Raw genomic sequence first — 19,156 nt, 5'->3', positions numbered from 1 at the left:
ATTACATTTTGCATTGAGTGATAAATAGTTTCGTTCTTTTAAATTGAAACTAACCACATTTACAAATGCCCAGCATGGAGCATATAACAGGAGAGCAAATTACTGCAGATGTTGGAAATCTGAAATATAAACAGCAAGTGTTGGAAATACTCAGTGAGCCAGGCAGCGTCTGGGGAGAGAGAAACAGAGCTAATGCTTCAGGTCCACGATATGCTCTAATTCTGATGAAGGGTCACGGACATTGATTTCTCTCCACACAGTTTCCGCCAGATTTCCTGAGCATTTCCAACACTTCCTGTTTCTATTGGAGCAAAATTAACCCCTTTTCGCCAGCCCTCCAGAAAGCAATCAGACTTAGAACCAGAGGACCTTGGAAAAGTTATGCCGCAGAAAGAGGCCATTCAGCCCATTGTGTCGGTGCCAGCCAAGAAAGAAACAAGCCGCTCATTTTCAATCACACTTTCCAGCACCTGGTCCATAGCCCAGCAGGTTGTAGCCTTGAAGATCCAGGTACCTTTTCAATGATTTGAACGTTTCAGCCTCAACCACCGATTCAGGCAGTGAATTCCAATCACCCACCACCCTCTGGGTGAAAAGGTTTCTCCTCATGTCTTTCGTGTCTATTCTTTCTAGGCCCCTCAAAATTTTGTACACCTCAGTTAGGTCGCCCCTCAGCCTCCTCTGTTCTAAGGAAAACAGTCTCAGCCTACCCAATCTCTCCTCACAGCTGCAATTTTCAAGCCCTGGCAACATTCTTGTAAATCTCCTCTGTGCTCTCTCCAGATTAATTATGACCATCCTGTAATGTGGTGACCCGAACTGTACACAAAATTCCAGCTGTGGCCTAACCAGTGTTCTATACAGTTCCATCATTACATCCCTGCTTTTGCATTCAATACCTTGCCCAGTATAGGAAAGCATTCCATATGCTTTCTTCACCACCTTATCCACCTGTCCTGCCACCTTCAGGGACCTGTGGACATGCACTCCAAGGTCTCTCACTTCCTCAAGCCTTCTTAATAACTTCCCGTTTATTGAGTAATCCCTGACTTTGTTTGCACCACCCCCCCCCCACCCCCCAATAAATTACCTCACACCTTTTTTGGATTGAATTCCGTCTGCCGTTTTGTCTGTGAACTTCTCATTCCCCCTTCAGCAAGAAACCCAGTAGCAGCTGTCTGAGATTCGGTTTGGCGCAACATTAAATATGAATTTAACACAAAAAGTTAAGGTATGAAGGGAACATACACATTTTGCTGAACAAAACAAAAATCAATGGGCAATAAATTGATAATTCGAAGAATTAGTAATTAATAACGATGATCATTTAAAAGTACTAAGCAGTTGGGCTAATAAAACCCTTTTTGCCTTTTCACTTAAGAATCAGAGCCGGAGGGAGATAGACTTGGCCCCGAGCCTTGGTCACCAGGGAAGGGGGAGGGAACCAAGGGCCAAGCTAAGGAAATGGGTTTAACTAACACCGACCTCTGGTGGTGCAGACTCTGAGCTGGCCATTGGTGGGATTCATATATGAAAGTGGGGGTCGGAAGCAGGTTGACTCTCAGCCTGGGTTTGCCTCCTCTCCCTGGCTGGTGTGGACGGGTTTTTGGTGAGGGAGGTGGAGGGGGAGGGGCAGAGTGTGGTGTGTGTATCCCCACACTGAGCAGCCTGTGTGTGTGTGTGTGTGTGTGTGTGTTTGTGTGTGTGTTTGTGTGTGTGCGTGTGTGTGTGTGTGTGTGTATGCGTGTGTGTGTGTGCATGTGTGTGTTTGTGTGTGTGTTTGTGTGTGTGTGTTTGTGTGTGTGTGTGTGTTTGTGTGTGTGTTTGTGTGTGTGCGTGTGTGTGTGCGCGTGTGTTTGTCTGTGTGTGTGTTTGTGTGTGTGCGTGTGTATGTGCGCGTGTGTTTGTCTGTGTGTGTGTTTGTGTGTGTGTTTGTGTGTGTGTGTGTTTGTGTGTGTGTGTGTGCATGTGTGTGTGCGCGTGTGTGCGCGTGTTTGTGTGCGCGCGTGTGTATGCACGTGTGTGTGTGTGCGCATGTGTGTGCGCGTGTGTGTTTGTGTGTGTGCACGTGTGTGTGTGTGTGCGTGTGTGTGTGTGTTTGTGTGTCTGCGCGTGTGTGTGTGTTTGTGTGTGTGCACGTGTGTGTGTGTGTGCGTGTGTGTTTGTGTGTCTGGGCGTGTGTTTGTGTGTGCGTGCGTGTGTGTGCGCGTGTGTGTGTTTGTGTGTGTGCGTGTGTGTGTTTGTCTGTGTGTGTGTGTGTGTGTGTGTTTGTGTGTCTGCGCGTGTGTGTGCGCGTGTGTTTGTGTGTGTGCGCGTGTGTTTGTGTGTCTGCGCGCGTGTGTGCGCGTGTGTTTGTGTGTGTGCGCGTGTGTGTGCGCGTGTGTGTGTTTGTGTGTGTGTGCGTGTGTGTGTGTGTTTGTCTGTGTGTGTGTGTGTGTGTGTGTGTGTGTTTGTGTGTCCGGTTCACTCCCAATCTCAGGGTTCTCACTCTCTCACTCAATTTCTATGGAGGACTGAGGTCAGGGGGGATGGCCCCATACCTGGAATTGCACCTCATGTTGCCAAAGCCACAACACCACAGCCCCGACCGGAGACAAAACCAGAAAGACCTATCCCACCCACAAGGCCTCACAGTCAGTGAATTAGGAAACAGCAGGATGTGCTACCACACAGACCCAGGCCAGGTCGCAGTGAAAATAAACCGAGGGAGTACAGCAGCACGGCGCACAGTCCGATCCCAGACTGTCGGGAATCGTTATACCGACGAGATGGAGCTGAGAGAATTTTTCACAGGATACAGCAATGTGATGGGACTCCGTCTCAACACCAAGAGGGCCTGGCACAGGGACAGGGCCCACACACCATGAGCGAGGAGGATCGAGAAGGGTGGGAGAGGTGAGGCACTAGGCGCTTTATCTCAGACAGAATCTCAGGCCTCACCTTGCTCCTTGACATGTCCTTTCCCATTTCTATTTCGAGAAACAACCATTCAAGTAATCCCAAGAGCTTTCACAGCTTCTTTGAACTTTAATGCAATTATTTTTGTAACTGTTGATGGGTTTCAAGAGCTGCCCTTGTACCCAGACCTGCACATTTGCATTTGTGCTGTTTTATCCAAAGCCCTGCTAGACTGCGCTGTACAATAGTGAAATTCTCAGCTTGTCAGGGGCTACGTCTGCAGCCTTAGGTTTCCAGGTCTTTCTCTTGCTTGCAAAATACCTGCAGCAGATTCGGTGCCAAATTAAATTGTCATTAGGCACCTGGTAGAAGGGCCTGCTTCCACAGCCTGCACACAGCAACGATGATAAATCCAGGTAGGCAAAGCTCTCAACAGTGACCAGGCTTCCATAAAAGCAAAAATACTGCGGATGCTGGAAATCCAAAACAAAAACAAAAATACCTGGAAAAACTTCAACAGAAAAGTCATTCGGACTCGAAACGTTAACTGTGTCCCTCTCCGCAGATGCTGCCAGACCTGCTGAGTTTTTCCAGGTATTTTTGTTTTTGTAGTAGACTTCCAGATCTCAGGTTGCCACCTCTGGCTCCAACTAACTGGAAGGACCTTGAAGGCAGACTCATATGAATATGCGAACATATGAAATGGGAGCAGAAGTAGGCCATTCGGCCCCTCAAGCCTGTTCTGCCATTCATTCAGAATCATGGCTCATCTGTTTGTGTTTCGAGTTCCACGTTGCCATCTAGCCCTGATTATCTTTGATCCCCTTCCCTAACAAGAATCTATCTACGTTTACCTTAAAAATATTCAATGACCCCGCCTCCACCACTTTCTGAGGCAGAGAATTCCAAAGTTGCACAACCCTCTGAGAGAAAAAATTTCTCCTCATCTCTGTCCAAAAAAGGGTGACCCCTAATTTTAAAACAGTGCCCCCTGGTTCTGGACTCACCCTCAAGAGGAAACATCATTTCGATGTCCACCTTGTCAAGGCCATTCAGGATCTTGTAAACTTCAATCAAATCACCCCTCACTCTTCTAAACTCCAGTGGAAACAAGCCCAGTCTGTCCAACCTTTCCACATAAAACAACCCACTCATTCCAGGTATCAATCTAGTAAACCTCCTCTGAACCACCTCCAATACATTTACATCCTTCCTTAAATAAGGAGATCTGAACTGTACACAGTATTCGAGGTGCAGTCTCACCAATGCCCTGTATAACTGAAGCATAACATCATTACATTTATGTTCAATCCCTCTCGTAATAAAGGATAACATTCCATTAGCCTCCTTAATTACTTGCTGCACCTGTATACTAACTTTTCGTGACTCATGCACTACAACACCCAAATCCCTCTGCACCTCCGAACTCTGCAGCCACTTATGGCCAAAACTGGTGGCCTGAAGCTGCTCTGGCCTGTCCACCTCGTGCTGCTGTTGTTCTCTTTCTCAGCATCGCCCAACCCGACATCTGTTGCCATGGAAACCGCCCAGACGCACGGAGCTGGGAGGAGAGGCAGAGGGAGCTGGCGGTAAATCCCAAAATGGCGCAGGACCCAGGGGTTGGTTACAGTGAATGGAGGATTTGAAATACATAACTCAAGGAACTTTACAGGGGAAAGAGGTGGTGGTATTTACTTCCTTGTGGATTGTGCCTTTGCAAAGAAGGTCTGGAGAGAGATGCAGTGGTTTCTGTCGAGGTTCATCCCTAGCAGTTCTGTGACTCAGGACTCTGTGCTCTACGGGCTGTTCCCAGGGACACACACCGAGGCAAACATCAACTGCAGCTGGAGGATCATCAACTCGGTGAAAGACGCTCTTTGGTCTGCCTGAAACTTGTTGGTCTTCCAGCGCAAAAAGTTGTCCCTGACCAAGTGTTGCAGACTGGCACATTCCAAGGTCCAGGACTACGTGCTGAGGGACGCACTAAAGCTTGGGGCAGCCACCACAAAGGCCCAATGGGGAAAGGTCGCTGTCTAAGACCTTTCAGCCATAGGGCACCGAGGGGCTGGGAATTGTATAGACCCCTCGGGCTGTATGACTCACATTGAATGTGTACAGTGAATATTACTGGTATCATAATTGTATTGAAGCACCTCAGAGTGCAACATGGTTTATCTGCGGACAGTTTGAATAGAATTGCAATTTCTGTTATGACCATTTTGACATGCCTGTAATGTTCTTTTTACTGTATTGAAGCACCTCAGGGTGCAACATGATCTCTGTAGTTAAATTAAAATTCATTGCAATTTCTGTGATGGCCATATTGAAATGTTTTGTTAATGTTTCGAGTCCGTATGACTCTTCATCAGAAACATTTCGGGTCCATATGACTCTTCATCATCAGACTCAAAGCGTTAACTGTGTTCCTCTCTGCAGGTCAGACCTGCTGAGTTTTTCCAGCTATTTTTGTTTTTGTTTCAGATTTCCAGCATCCGCACTATTTGGCTTTTATATTATATTGAAATGTTTGTAATGTTCTTTTAGATATTGTATAAGTAATCTATATTTTTCCAAAAAACACCAGTTCGAACCAGTAATAGATGTTCATCAATGTGCAGAGACAGTGGATCTGAGCAGAAGGCAAAAACCACTGCATCTCCCTCCAGACCTTCGTTACAAAGGCAAATTCTAGAAGGAGGGACATACTCACATGATATTGCTCAATTGTGTAGCAGGAAGCATGTCTTTTTTAGGCTGACGGCAGCATCCTGTTAGTGGAAAATACAATTTGCATAGCCATTGCACAGTAGCACTTGCTGAACAACCCTGAGTGCGCTGATAGCTACACTAACAATCAAATTAAGAAAATCAGTCAAGCTCATAACATGACTTATTTACCCTTGTTCAAATTAAGCAACATGCATTCATAAGGAAGGTCTTGTTCCATGTAAACAAAAGGAATATGTTCAAATTTTGCATCTTTTTTGAATTACTTGAGAACTTGGGGAGTGTATAGCTTTCTGAATGGCTCAACTATCAGAGTCGACTTACCAGCCAACCAGAACCCTTTTCTCCTGTAGTATAAATTGTTGTGATTGTTTGAAATTTGGTATTCTTGTGTTTGTCCTGATGAATGCAAGATGATAAACTTCAGCAACATGTCTCCCTTTACAGCAAGATGTACAGCCAAGTGACTAATTATATATTACCTCTCCATATCTCTTCTGCCAAAATGCATCACCTTACACTACTCGATATTGAATTCCATTTGCCACCTGTCTGCCCATTCTCCTAGCCTATCTGTATCCTGTTATAGTCAATTTGTATCATCCTCACTGAAGCCCACATCTCCAATTTTGGTATCATTGGCAAACTGACAAGATGATACTGACCCTCTTATTCTATGATTCTCAATTTTGTTAACCAGCCTTTTGGTTTGTCAAACACTCTTAAACCCATGTAGGCAACATTATTGCACTCCCATCAATATCCAAGACCCAGCTATCTCCATCCTCAATCACCTTTCTTCCATCATAAGGTCAGAAGTGGGGATATTCGCTGATGATTACACAATGTTCAGCACCATTCGCAACTCCTCAGATACTGAAGCAGCCCATGTCCAAATGCAGCAAGACCTGGACAATATCCAGGATTGGGCTGACAAGTGGCAAGTAACATTCACACCACACAAGTGCCAGGCAATGATCATCTCCAACAAGAGAATCCAACTATCTCCTCTTGACATTCGATGGCATTACCATCACTGAATACCTTACTATCAACATCCTGGGAGTTACCATTAACCATAAACTGAACTGGACTAGCCATATAAATACTGTGGCTACAAGAGCAGGTCAAGGGCTGGGAGTTCTGCGGTGAGTGATTCACCTCTTGACTCGCCAAAGCCTGTCCACCATCTGCAAGGCACAAGTCAGGAGTGTGATGGAACACTCTCCACTTGCCTGGATGAGTGCAGCTCCAACAACATTCAAGAAGCTCGACACCATCAAGGACAAAGCAGCCACTTGTTTAGCACCCCATCAACAAACATTCACTCCCTCCACCACCGATACACAGCAGCAGCAGTGTGTACCATCTACAAGATGCACTGCATTTTAATGCTCCTTCAATAGCACCTTTCAAAACCACAATCGCTACCATCTAGAAGGACAAAGGCAGCAGATACATGGGAACACCACCAGCTGGAAGTTCCCCATCAAGCCACTCACCATCCTCACTTGGAAATATATCACCGTTCCTTCACTGTCACTGGGTCAGAAACCTGGAACTCGTTCCCTAACAGCACGGTGGGTGTACCTACACCACATGGACTGCAGAGGTTCAAGAAGGCGGATCACCACCACCTTCTCAAGGGGCAATTAGGGATGGGCAACATATGCTGGCCCAGCCAGCGAGACCCACATCCCGTGAATAAATAAAATAGCCCCTGCCCTTTCCCCCATAAAAATGTCTCTTTTTCAAACATTTCTCCAATTCCTTTTGAAAGCTACTGTTGAATCTGCTTCCATGAGGCACATTCACAACTCAGCATGTATAAAGATTTCTCCTTGCTGCCCCTAAGTGCTTCTTCTGCTTCAAACTGTTCCCTGGTTCCCCACCTTCCTGGGATCATGAAGTTTGTTTTGCAAATGAGCATATGGAGTGACGACTCTGATTAAATCCCTCTCTCCCTCCTCCAGGATTGGCCTGGCATCTCCAGGGGTTGAAGATCAATCAATTCATTCATGGGATGTGGGCGTCGCTGGCTAGGCCAGCATTTATTGCCCATCCCTAATTGCCCTTGTTGAGAGGGGCATTTAAGAGTCAACCACGTCGCTGTGGGTCTGGAGTCACATGTAGGCCAGATCAGGTAATGGGTGGCAGATTTCCTTCTCTAAAGGGCATTAGTGAGCCAGATGGGATTTTCCTGACATGGTTTCAGGGTCATTATCAGATTTTTAATTCCAGATTTTTTATTGAACTCAAATTTCATCGTCTGCTGTGGTGGGATTCAAACCCAGGACAACCAGAAATACTAGCCCAGTGACAATACGTGACCCTTCCTGCTGTGTGCAACCATGGAGAGAAATCAATGGGTACATTCAAAAGGATGGCGCTTTTTTTTGACATTTTCTTCGAACTTTTCTCTTTACCAGGTATAAAAATATTGAAAATGGGAGAAAAAGGCTGTCTGGATGACAGTCGAGCATCATCCAATTGGAGAATTACCTGGAAAAATTCAGCAGGTCTGGCAGCATCGGCGGAGAAGAAAAGAGTTGACGTTTCGAGTCCTCTTGACCCTTCAACTGAGGACTCGAAACGTCAACTCTTTTCTTCTCTGCTGATGCTGCCAGACCTGCTGAGTTTTTCCAGGTAATTGTTTTTGTTTTGGATTTCCAGCATTTGCAGTTTTTTGTTTTTATCATCCAATTGGGTAATGAGTCTTTTTGCTTTCCAATTGGCGTAGGAAGTCAGTGTGTCACAAAGATGGGTGTGTTGGCCGACTAATGGCTGGAGCGTGGGGACAAATAATGAAACCTCCAGGGATACAATGAACCACAGTTGGCAACCCTAATCCCCATTCAGTCAGTTATGGGACCCTCCTCAAAAACAGGTGAAATACTAAGGTACAGGCCACCGCTGTCTCTCTTGCTGTCCCTGTCTGACTCTGATATTGACTCTACAAAGAGCAAGTTTCCCCTTCCTCGGCCAGTTTCCTCCTGAAAGCCGGTTGCCTGTGCTTGGGACCTTTGCCCTTTCCTCTCTTTGTTCTCGCCCAAAGGAGGCCTGTCCCTCTGGTTATCTTTCCTCTTCCACTCAGTCCTTTGGCTGCACATTTAAAGAAAACATTTCTTCATAGTATCAAAATGATTGGGGGTGAGGGGGGGAGGGGTCAACATTGTTTACCTGCCTGGTCTCAGTTTGAAGTGGATCAGACAATTCTACAAACTTGCTCACTGAGCTTTAATACACAACAGCAATGGACGATGTCACCATCTACTGCTCGGATCCGCTGTCGGTGTGCAGACTGATCCACATCTGCGACCAGTTCGAACTGGCCTCGGGAGCCAAGGTAAATCGTGGGAAGAGCGAGGCCATGTTCTTTGGGAACTGGGCTGACCGATCCTTTGTCCCCTTCACTGTCAGGGCTGACGGCCTGAAGGTGCTGGGGATATGGTCCGGAGGGACCGGGACATGTGTTAGAAACTGGAAGGAGCGAGTGTCTATGGTGAAAAGGAAACTGGTCATGTGGGAGCGACACTCCCTCTCCATTGTGGGTAAGAACCTGGTCATCAGGTGTGAGGCACTCTCGCTGTTGCTGTACGTGGCGCAGGTCTGGCCCATTCCAGACTCCTGTGTGGTGGCGATCACCCGAGCCATCTTCCACTTTATCTGGAGGTTGAAAATGGACCATGTCCGCAGGGACGCGATGTACAAACCTCTAGATAAAGGGGGAAAAAACGTGCCCAACATCGCCCTCATACTGATGGCCACCTTTGTGTGCGGCTGCATCAAGCTGCGTGTAGACCCTCGGTACGCAAACACCAAGTGTCACTACATGCTGAGGTTCTACCTGTCCCCGGTGTTGTGAAGGATGGGTCTGGCCACGCTGCCGCAGAACGCTCCAAGTAGTTGGACCGTGCCGTACCACCTGTCCCTGGTGGGAAAATTTATGCAGAGAAGCACCTTTGACCACAAGTCCATCAGGCAGTGGTCGGCATGTAACGTCTTAGAGGCCCTGAGGGAAAAGGAGAGGGTGGATCCTGTGGGATGGTTCCCCGAGCAGACTGTCAAAGTCATTTGGCAGAATGCCTCATCGCCAGAACTTTCCAACAAGCACCAAGATGTAGCTTGGCTGGTGGTGAGAAAGGCCCTTCCCCTTCAGATCCTTCCTACACACCAGGAGTCTCACCCCCTCTGCACGTTGCTCTCGAGGTGGCTGTGGTGGGGAAGAGACCGTTGTTCACCTCCTTGTGGATTGTGTCTTTGCAAAGAAGGTCTGGAGAGAGATGCAGTGGTTTCTGTCGAGGTTCATCCCGAGCAGTTCTGTGACACAGGACTCTGTGCTCTACGGGCAGTTCCCAGGGACACACACCGAGACAAACATCAACTGCAGCTGGAGGATCATCAACTCGGTGAAAGACGCTCTTTGGTCTGCCCGAAACTGGTTGGTCTTCCAGTGCAAAGGGTTGTCCCCGACTGAGTGTTGCAGACTGACACAGTCCAAGGTCCAGGACTACGTGCTGAGGGACGCACTAAAGCTTGGGGCAGCCGCTGCAAAGGCTCAATGGGGAAAGGTCGCTGTCTAAGACCTTTCAGCCACAGGGCACCGAGGGACTGGGAACTGTATAGACCCCTCGGGCTGTATGACTCAAATGTGACATGAAATGTAAACATACATTGTAAATATAACCTGTAATGGCGAGTGTCATGAGGAACCTTGTCCTAAGTTGAAAGAAACTGATCTGTATTGCACTTTATGTAATGTTAAAATTTCAATTCTTATGTAACGTACCTTTGCAAATTTTATGAATAAAGTATATTTTTGGGGGAACAGTAAATCTGCTTTGTTTTAAAACACAACCCTTCAGCATAACTGATTTCCATCAAAAAAAGGCCTACTTTCTGAAACTTAACACTGATGTGAACTTAAATAAACCTTGGTGAATTCATCCCACGTTGGGCACTCTCTGGTGCCACCATTGGCCAGAGGGTGTAATTACATTGCGCCGACTCTACACAGGGAGGTTCCAGCTGATTTGAGTTGGACCAAGTTGAGTGGAATGCTCGATGTGGCGGCTGCGGTGAAGGGCGGCGTCGAAACAGCCGCTGACTTAAACCCCCAAGAAGCCGCCCAAGAAGCGGAGGAAGTCTCGCAAGCAGAGCCGTTCCACTGACGTGTACAGGGGGGCTGACGCAGGCCCACCCTTCCACCAGGATCTCGTCCAAGGCCATGGGTCTTATGAACTCCTTCGTTGTCGACATTTTCGAGCGCGTCGTCTCCGAGGCTTCGCACCCTCATTCACTGCAACGAGTGCCCACACCATCTCGGCCAGAGGGATCCAGACCGCCGTCCGCCTCCTGCTGCCAGGGGGAACTGGCCAAACACGTCATCCCCAAAGGCACGAAAGCAGTCGCCAAATACGCCAACTCCGCTTAGGTCGATCATTCTAAAGATTATAAATATGGATAGAAACATTTACAATGGAAATACAAATATAAGACAAAATATATGATTAAGCTGAATTACATTGCATGCCCGAGCCAGTTAATATAATTTAACTTAATTTAGTTTAACCCCAATTTCACCCGAAGACTTATGTTTTCTCCTTGGCTCCTTGGTGGCAATGTCATGGGAAGGCACTGGGCAGATTTAGAAAATTTACGGGCTTGGGTTTTTACAGTGACTTACGGGAAAATAAATGTATAGCAGTAAGGACCAGAAGGACAGAGTGGCCCCTTCAGTCACACAGAACACCCTTCTTATCAGTTAATCCACGAGAAGCAACAAGTCATTTCAGTCATAATGTGGGAACAGGAGGAGGCCTTTCAGCCCCTTAAGCCTGACCCACCATTCATAAAGTCGCAGAGTCATTGCGGCACGGAAAGAGGCCATTCAGCCCATTGAGTCCATGCCGGCTCTCTGTACAGCAATCCAACCAGCCCCATTTCCCTCACTCGATCTCTGCAGCCCCTGTGAGTTTATTTTCCTTCAAATGCCCAATTCCCAATTTCCTTTGGAAATCATTCACCGGGGAATTATTCATTTATTCAGGGAGTGGAAGGATTTGGGGAGCGGGAGTGGGGTTGAAGCCCAAGATCAGCCATGATCGTATTGAATGGTGGAGCAGGTTCGACAGGCCGTGTGGTCTACTCCTGCTCCTTTACTTGCGCCTCTGCTTCCACCACCCTCATAGGCAGCGAGTTCCAGGTCATTACCTCTTGCTGCCTAAAAAAAAATTTTCCTCACATTACCCCTCCCCCACCCCCACCCCCATATCTCTTGCCCAAAATCTTAAATCTGTGTCCGACCTGGTTGTTGTACCATCAGCCAAAGGGAACAGGTTTCCTTTGTCTACCTTATATAAACCTGTACACCTCTATCAAAATCTGCCCTCAATCTCCTCTGCTCTGAGGTGAACTACCCCCCAGCTTCTCCAACCCAATCTCGTAGCTAAAATCCCTCATCCCTGCCTCTTGCACCCTTTCAAGAACCCCCCCACATCCTTCCCAACATGTGATCACTGAAACTGGGCACAATACTTGTATGAAGGTTCAGTTAGACCAGGGCTGATTTGTCTCACCACTTGACAATGCAGCCCCTCTGCAACACCCCACCCCCCCGCCCCACTCCGAGGCCCTTGACCCAATGCAAATCTAACGACGCAATAAAAAACAAAATACTGCGGATGCTGGAGACCTGAAATAAAAAAACCGGAAAGCTTTGGAAAATCTCAGCCGGTCTGGCAGCATCTGCGGAGAGAGAGAGAGACAGAGAGAGAGAACGGGAGTTGAAGCTTCAGGTCCCTATGACTCTCCTTGGGAATTGGACCGGAAACATTAATCCTGTTCCTCTCGCCACAGAGGCTGCCTGACCAGCTGAGAGTTTCCAGCCTTTTGGGTTTTTATTCTAAATCCACCAATCTCAGTCTTGAACACTCCATAGACCCCACCCTGCAGCCAACCCCTTCCTCCACCCCCCAGCTGTTTTTTTTTGGCGGGGGGGTGGTGGTGAAAGTTCCAGATTTCCATTGTTTCTTGACACCCCCACTGAAAAACTTAGCCCCCATTTTAAAATATACCCCATTGTTCTGAACTACCCCCCCCAGGTTTCTCGCTATCTATCCTCCTTCTACTGGTTAAAACGCCTCGATTTTAGTAAGGGTGGCCCCTGTCCTGTATTTTAAGGGACTGTTTGCCCCCTGTCTTGCCTGGGATACTCTTTAAGATCCTTTTTTTTAAATTTCTAGGGCCAGCCTGTGGGATCTAGAGTCTGGGACTCACCCTTGCCTTTGTCTCTTGAGCCTTGCTCAGTGTGGTCGCCAGCCACTGGGGGGGGGGGGGGGGTAGCTATGGCCAACATTACCGCCCCCTGGCGTTTTAGGGTCACCACTGCTCCTGCCCAACCCCCAGTCCAAGTCTTTCATGAGGGTTGGTGACCCTGACTTGATTCTGCAACCTTTCAAAGGAGGGAATATAAGCTGGGGGTTCACACACACACAACTTTTACTCAAAATGTGGCCACTTAAAGGCCCAGGGGAATCGCACCAGACGCCGAGGTCAGCTGGTCTTCCACAGGCAGAGAAGAAGTAGGCCTTGTTGGAGCCTTTCAGGAGGCATGTTCACAGCTCATTACAAATGCAAGGATTTATGCAGAGAGAGAGAGAGAGAAAAGTTGAGCAGAAGTGGTGGCCAGAGGTGCTGGAACGATGCTGACAGACATTTCGCAGCCTCAGGTGAGTTGCTGTTGAGGGAAGGGGGGGGGGGGTAGCTGGCATAGGCCGGACGGGCCGAACGGCCTCCATTCTGTGTTTGTGACTGCCCTGTGATATTTAAGGGAGTTGGGGGGGGGGGGGGGGGGGGGGGGAGGTGGTGGTGGTCAGTGTTTGCAAGGTGACAGGAGAGCACACACTCTCCGAAAGCCGCTGGTGGCTTCCCCCCTTGGACTGAACACGTCAGGAACTCAGAGAAGTGGATTCGATTGCGAGCTGGGAATCCGAGTTCAGCCAGATGGGTCTGAGAGAGAGAGAGAGAGTGTGTACAGAGAGAGAGTGAGAGAGTGAGTGAGTGAGAAAAAACCCAATCCATGGCCATCACGTGACTCTGGAAAGATTGTAGCTTTGGGTGGGGGGAAAATAGAGAGAGAGAGAGAGAGAGGGGGAGGGAGAAAGAGGAAAAATAAAGAAGGGCAGAGAGAGAGAGAGAAAACAAGAGTAAAAGGAGGAACGGATCGTTGGCGAGGAGAGGGATGGAGGCACCGGGACTGCGAGTAAGTAAATTGCCCGGGATGTCGGTTTCATGTTAGTTTCACTCCGGTAGCGACATGTGAAGCTGGTGAGTTTCAGGGGAGGGGGGAACAAGAGGAGGAGGGGGGGAAGCTGCAGCCTCTCTTCCCCCTCCTCCACCTCCCCCCACCACCTCTCCACCTCCCCCCCCCCCACCTCTCCACCTCCTTCCCTCTGCATCAATGAAGCCACCGCAGAGGCTCCTCAAGCCTTGGGCTGAGAGTCTGTCTCTTTGCGGGAGCCCAGGGTAGCGAGAGGGGCCCTGGGATCCTCCCTGAGATACAATGAATCGAAGCGGCCGCCGCCGCGATACAATGTCGCCAACAAAATGGTTACTGTGTAGCGGCGGCGGCGGCCCGGGGGGGGGGGGGGGGGTGGATTCAGGGAGCCCAGGATTTGGGGGGAGGGATTCTTTCCCTTTTCCCCCTTGGTCACCAGCGTCTCAATGTGGGATTGAATCCATTTATCGACCCCCCTCCCCCCCCCCCCCCGTGTAAATAAATCTCACTGGTGGTGGGGGTTGGGTTTGGAGTGGCTCCTGGATCACACCGGAATTCCCAATTCCTCCCACCCTCCACCACGGGTTTTAATTGGGATTCTCTCCCCCCCCCCCCCCCCCCCCCCTGTTGCAGGTTATATTTCTTCCATTTTCCTCGTTCCGTTCGATTCCAGGATTTTCAGATTTTTCTCTCTCTCTCTCTCTGGGACGGGGACAGCAACTGGTTTGCAAATCATAACAATCCCGGTTCTCTCCCCCCCCCCCTCTCTCTCTCTCTCTCTCTCACACACACACACACACCCCTGGGATTCTTCAAATAGTCCCCCCCAGAATATGTACACCCCCCCTCCCCCCCGTAAAAACTGTCGCCCAACTCCCCACTCACCCACCCACAAAACTATCACCCAACCCCCCCACCCACTCACCCACCCACAAAACTATCACCCAACCCCCCACCCACAAAACTATCACCCAACCCCCCCCACCCACTCACCCACCCACAAAACTATCACCCAACCCCCCACCCACTCACCCACCCACAAAACTATCACCCAACCCCCCCACCCACTCACCCACCCACAAAACTATCACCCAACCCCCCACCCACAAAACTATCACCCAACCCCCACTCACTCACCCACCTAAATCTTCACCCAACACCCACCCCATCCCTCGCAAAAACTATCACCCAACCCCCACCCCCTCCCCCCCGCAAAAACTATCACCCAACCCCCACCCCCTCCCTCCGCAAAAACTATCACCCAAAATCCACCCGCCCACCCTAAAAAACCTTCACACACCCCCCCACCTACCCCTAAAACCAACTCCCACCCAACCAACCAGCCCCAGAAACCATCACCCACCCCTATAAACCTACAGCCAACCCTCACCCACAAAAACCTCCACCCACCCACCCACTGAAAAAAGTCTTCACCATCCCATTCACCCCACTCACCCAAAGAAACCTACACCCCCCCCCCCATGCTCCCAGAACCCGTCCCTCCACCCACATCTACCTCCCACAAACCCTGCTTTCCCCAAACCCCCTCCTTCTCTCCCAAACCCTCCCCCCCCCCCCCCGGTTCGTTCACTGAAAAATGCTTTTGGAGGATATATTTTTGAAGTTGCGGTGATGTAAGTACCGTGGCGGCTGATTTATGCACAGCAAGATCCCACAAATAGATATTGTGATGACCAGATAATTTTTTTTTAAACTGATGTTGGTGGAGAGATTAAAATGGGTCAGGGTACCGGGGGAACTACCCCCCCCCCCACCCCGCTCTTTGTGAGTGGCACCACAAGATCTATAGTATCCCGCCTGGGAGGGCAAACAGGTGCCTCACCTGAACCCCTGACAGTGCAGCACTCCCTCAGTACCGCGACGGGAGTATTGGCCTGAAGTTTGAGCCCGTGACCGTGTGACTTGAGAGAGTGAAACCATTGAGAGTCTCAAATGCACCAGTTGTAGAACTGGAAGGGCAACTTGAGGGTTTGAGCCGAGAGCATGGAATGTTACGTGCCACAAGACAGGGCATTGTTCAATAGACTTGTCACCAAGGAAATATTAAGAGTTGCAAAAACATGGAAAAAGACTTGCGTGCAATGTAGAATATAAGCTTTAAATAAATGTATGAAGTGGCTGAGGAAGATGTGGAACCATCAACACAGGGAGAGTCCCGATAAATAAGGCTAGTGGTGCATCTTTTAAACCAGGACTTTGACAGCTGAGGGGTAAAATAATAGGACTTGGGCTGTAGGTAAATCTCCAGGGCCTGGTGGCTTCCTCTCTGGGACATCAGAATTACACGGATTATACAGCACAGAAACAGGGCGTTCAGCTTAGCCCAGTGCTAATGCTCCATTCTAACCTGCTTCCGTCCTCCCCCCTCTAACTCGATCAGTGTAAACTCTCTAACCCCTTCTCCTTCATCTGTTTATCTAGCTTACCCGTTTATTTCAACCACTCCCTCTGTGGTAATGCGTTCCGCGTTCTCACTACTCCCTGGATAAAGAAGTTTCTTCTGAATTCCATTTTGGATTTCTCGGTAGCGGCCTTGTCTTGACCGGCTGGAACTTTGCAGTTCCCCCGATGGGAGAAGGGGCACGATCTGTGTGGACTCGCACAAACCCTGTCAGGTCACTTTCTCAGGCTCCCCCACTTCTGGACAGAGGCCCAGCTTGTTCATCCTTCCCTCGCGGGTACAACCTTGTGATTCTGATATCGTCCCTTGTAAATCTTTGTGCGCCCTTTCCAACGCCTCGAAGTTGCCTTTACAACACGGCGGCCAGAACCGTACGCCACACTCCCAAGGGTGGAGACCACACCCCCAAGTGTGTTCACCCCAAGGGTGGAGACCACACCCCCAAGTGTGTTCACACCCCCAAGTGTGTTCACCCCAAGGGTGGAGACCACACCCCAAAGTGTGTTCACCCCACACTTTTCGCACAGCTTCTCTGTCGTGGAAGTAGCCGAAGAAACTGCAGGAACGTTCGCTGTGATTTTTTTTCTCAGAAGCACCCCCCTCCCGGTTTGGCACTGGGGCTGTTAGTCTGGCAATTTGCAGATGTGACTTTGTTCTTTAAGGAGGGTGGGACAGAGGAACCATAACCGCAGGCTTGTCAGTTTAATGTCTCTTGTGGGAAAGTTAATGGATCCCTCATCAGAGACAGTGTGACTGGGGAAGCTGGCTAGCCAGAGCTTGCTAGGCCACTGCAGGGGGGCAGTTAAGAGTCAACCACGTGGCTGTGGGTCTGGAGTCACGTGTAGGCCCAGACCGGGTAAGAATGTCAGATTTCCTTCCCTATAAAGGACATGAATGGTGAAGGCTATGTTTGCCTGATCTAGTGTCAGGCCTTGAAGAGGCCGCTAACAGAGGGAGAGAGTGGGAGATGGTGACGTTGTGGCGATGTCACTGGACTTGTGATCCCGAGGCCCAGGCTAATGCTAGGGGGCGGTGGTGGGGGGACACAGGTTCAAATCCCACCATGGCAACTGGGTGTCATTTTAAATTCGATGAATAAATCTGGAATTAAAAATCTGGTTTCAGGAAGGGTGACCACAAAGCCATTATCGATTGTCGTTAAAAACCCATGTGGCTCACTAATGTCCTTTAGAGAGAAGGAAATCTGCTGTCCTTACCTGGTCTGGCCTACATGTGACTCCAGACCCACAGCGATGTGGTTGTCTCTTAACTGCCCCCTGAGGTGGCCTAACAAGCCACTCAGTTCAAGGGCTATTAGGGGTGGGCAACAAATGCTGGACTTGCCAGCGACGCCTACATCCCATGAAAGACTAAAACAATAAATAATTGGTAAAATAACCTGAGATGGGGATGAGGAGCCTTTATTGTTACATGGCAAGTTATGATGATCTGGAAGGCATTGGCAGAAAGGTCGTCAATTCAACAGTAATTTTCAAAATGGAGGTAGCTGTTGAATGGCTATAGAGAGAGAGCACAAGGGATTGTGCCCTAGTAGGCAGCTCTTTCTCACAGGCACAATGTGGCAAATGGCCGCCTCCTGTGCTGTGCAATTCTATCCTGACCTTGTGTCATTGAGCTGGGAATTGCTGAGCTGATGAGTGAGAACAACATGGCCTTGTCTACAGGCGATCATGATCATTGTGGACTGAAGTCCCTGTATGGGTGTTCTCCAAATGGCCTTCCAAAATCGCATTGGGTTCCACTAAACAGAATGAGAACACGTGGGTTGGAGATGGGTTGAGATGTAGGAGACAGAGGTTAGGGAGAAAGGATGATTGGCAGAATGGTGTCTCCAGGGAGGAGAGATTACATAAACATTCACTGGAATTTGGAAGATTAGGAGGTAATTCGATCAAAGTTTTCAAGATATCGAACGGAACTGACAGGCTAGATAGAGAGAAGCTATTTCGAAGGCTGGGAAATCTCGGACTGGGGACAGAGCTTAAAAAATTGGAGTCAGGCCTTTCTGGAGTGAAATGGAAAGGCTGGTAGATGTTTGAAACTCTCTTCTGCAGGCAGCAGTTGGTGCTGGGTCAGTGTTTAATTTTAAACTGCAGGTTGATAGATTTTTGTTAACCAAGGGTGCTCTTGTTGAACCTTTGAGGCAAAGACGACCTGCGGCGTTTAATAGGGTTCGGGTGGGTATGAGGGTGACTGCTGAGGCTGACCTGCACCCTGAAGGGTCTGCTGTAATCAGGACAGGTTCCTGCAGGCAGTTGAGTTTTGGATGAGCTGACGGCTCGGGGCTTCCTCTGCTTCTGATCTGCACTTTTCGAAGGGGGTGGCACCATTTCTAATTTGGTTGCATCTTGGGTGAGCTTCCTTCCCTTAGAACGCAAATGTCGAAACTAACGAAGCTTCAGAGTGTCCTTTGTAGCATTTCCTTTGACCGTCATGAGAGCACATCCCAGACTGAAGCTCTCCGTAGAAGATTCACTTTGGTAAGCGAGTGTCAGGCATTCTGGGTACATGACCAGTCCAACTCGGTTGTGACTGTCTCAGTAAGGTGTGGATGCTTGGCCTGCCAGCTCAGGTGAACACCTCAGTGCCTGGTATTTCATCCTGCCTTCTGATCTTCAAATGCTTCCAAAAGCAGCTCAACTGAAAGTGATTGAGCTTCTTGGCGTGATGCTGGTACACAGTCCGAGTCTCGTATGCATAGAGCAGAGTAGGCAGGACTGTTGCTTCATAGACTCTCAGTTTGCTAGGCAGACTTACTCCTCTTCGTTCCCAGACTGACGTTTGAAGTCTGCCTACACTTGCTTTGGCAA

The 19,156-nt window shown here is 49.0% G+C and overlaps 1 protein-coding gene across 3 annotated transcripts in view; it reads left to right on the top strand.

Annotated features, from left to right (window-relative positions):
* The first annotated feature begins 13,054 nt into the window (after positions 1-13,054).
* The window catches only part of tcf20 (transcription factor 20), a 121,961-nt gene continuing 115,859 nt past the window's right edge, over positions 13,055-19,156 (top strand). The window contains exon 1 of one of the 3 annotated variants that reach the window (XM_041177844.1): positions 13,055-13,355. The gene's annotated coding sequence lies outside the window, so the exon portion shown is untranslated. Of the gene's footprint in view, positions 13,356-13,586; positions 13,889-19,156 lie in introns of those variants that run through there. The other 2 variants (XR_005941747.1, XM_041177843.1) reach the window with 2 other exon arrangements.

Source organism: Carcharodon carcharias, chromosome 31, assembly GCF_017639515.1.
Source record: "Carcharodon carcharias isolate sCarCar2 chromosome 31, sCarCar2.pri, whole genome shotgun sequence".
In the NCBI taxonomy this organism is placed as follows: domain Eukaryota; kingdom Metazoa; phylum Chordata; class Chondrichthyes; order Lamniformes; family Lamnidae; genus Carcharodon; species Carcharodon carcharias.
The sequence above is the reverse complement of the archived record's forward strand: the minus strand, read 5'-3'. Positions and strand labels throughout refer to the sequence as shown.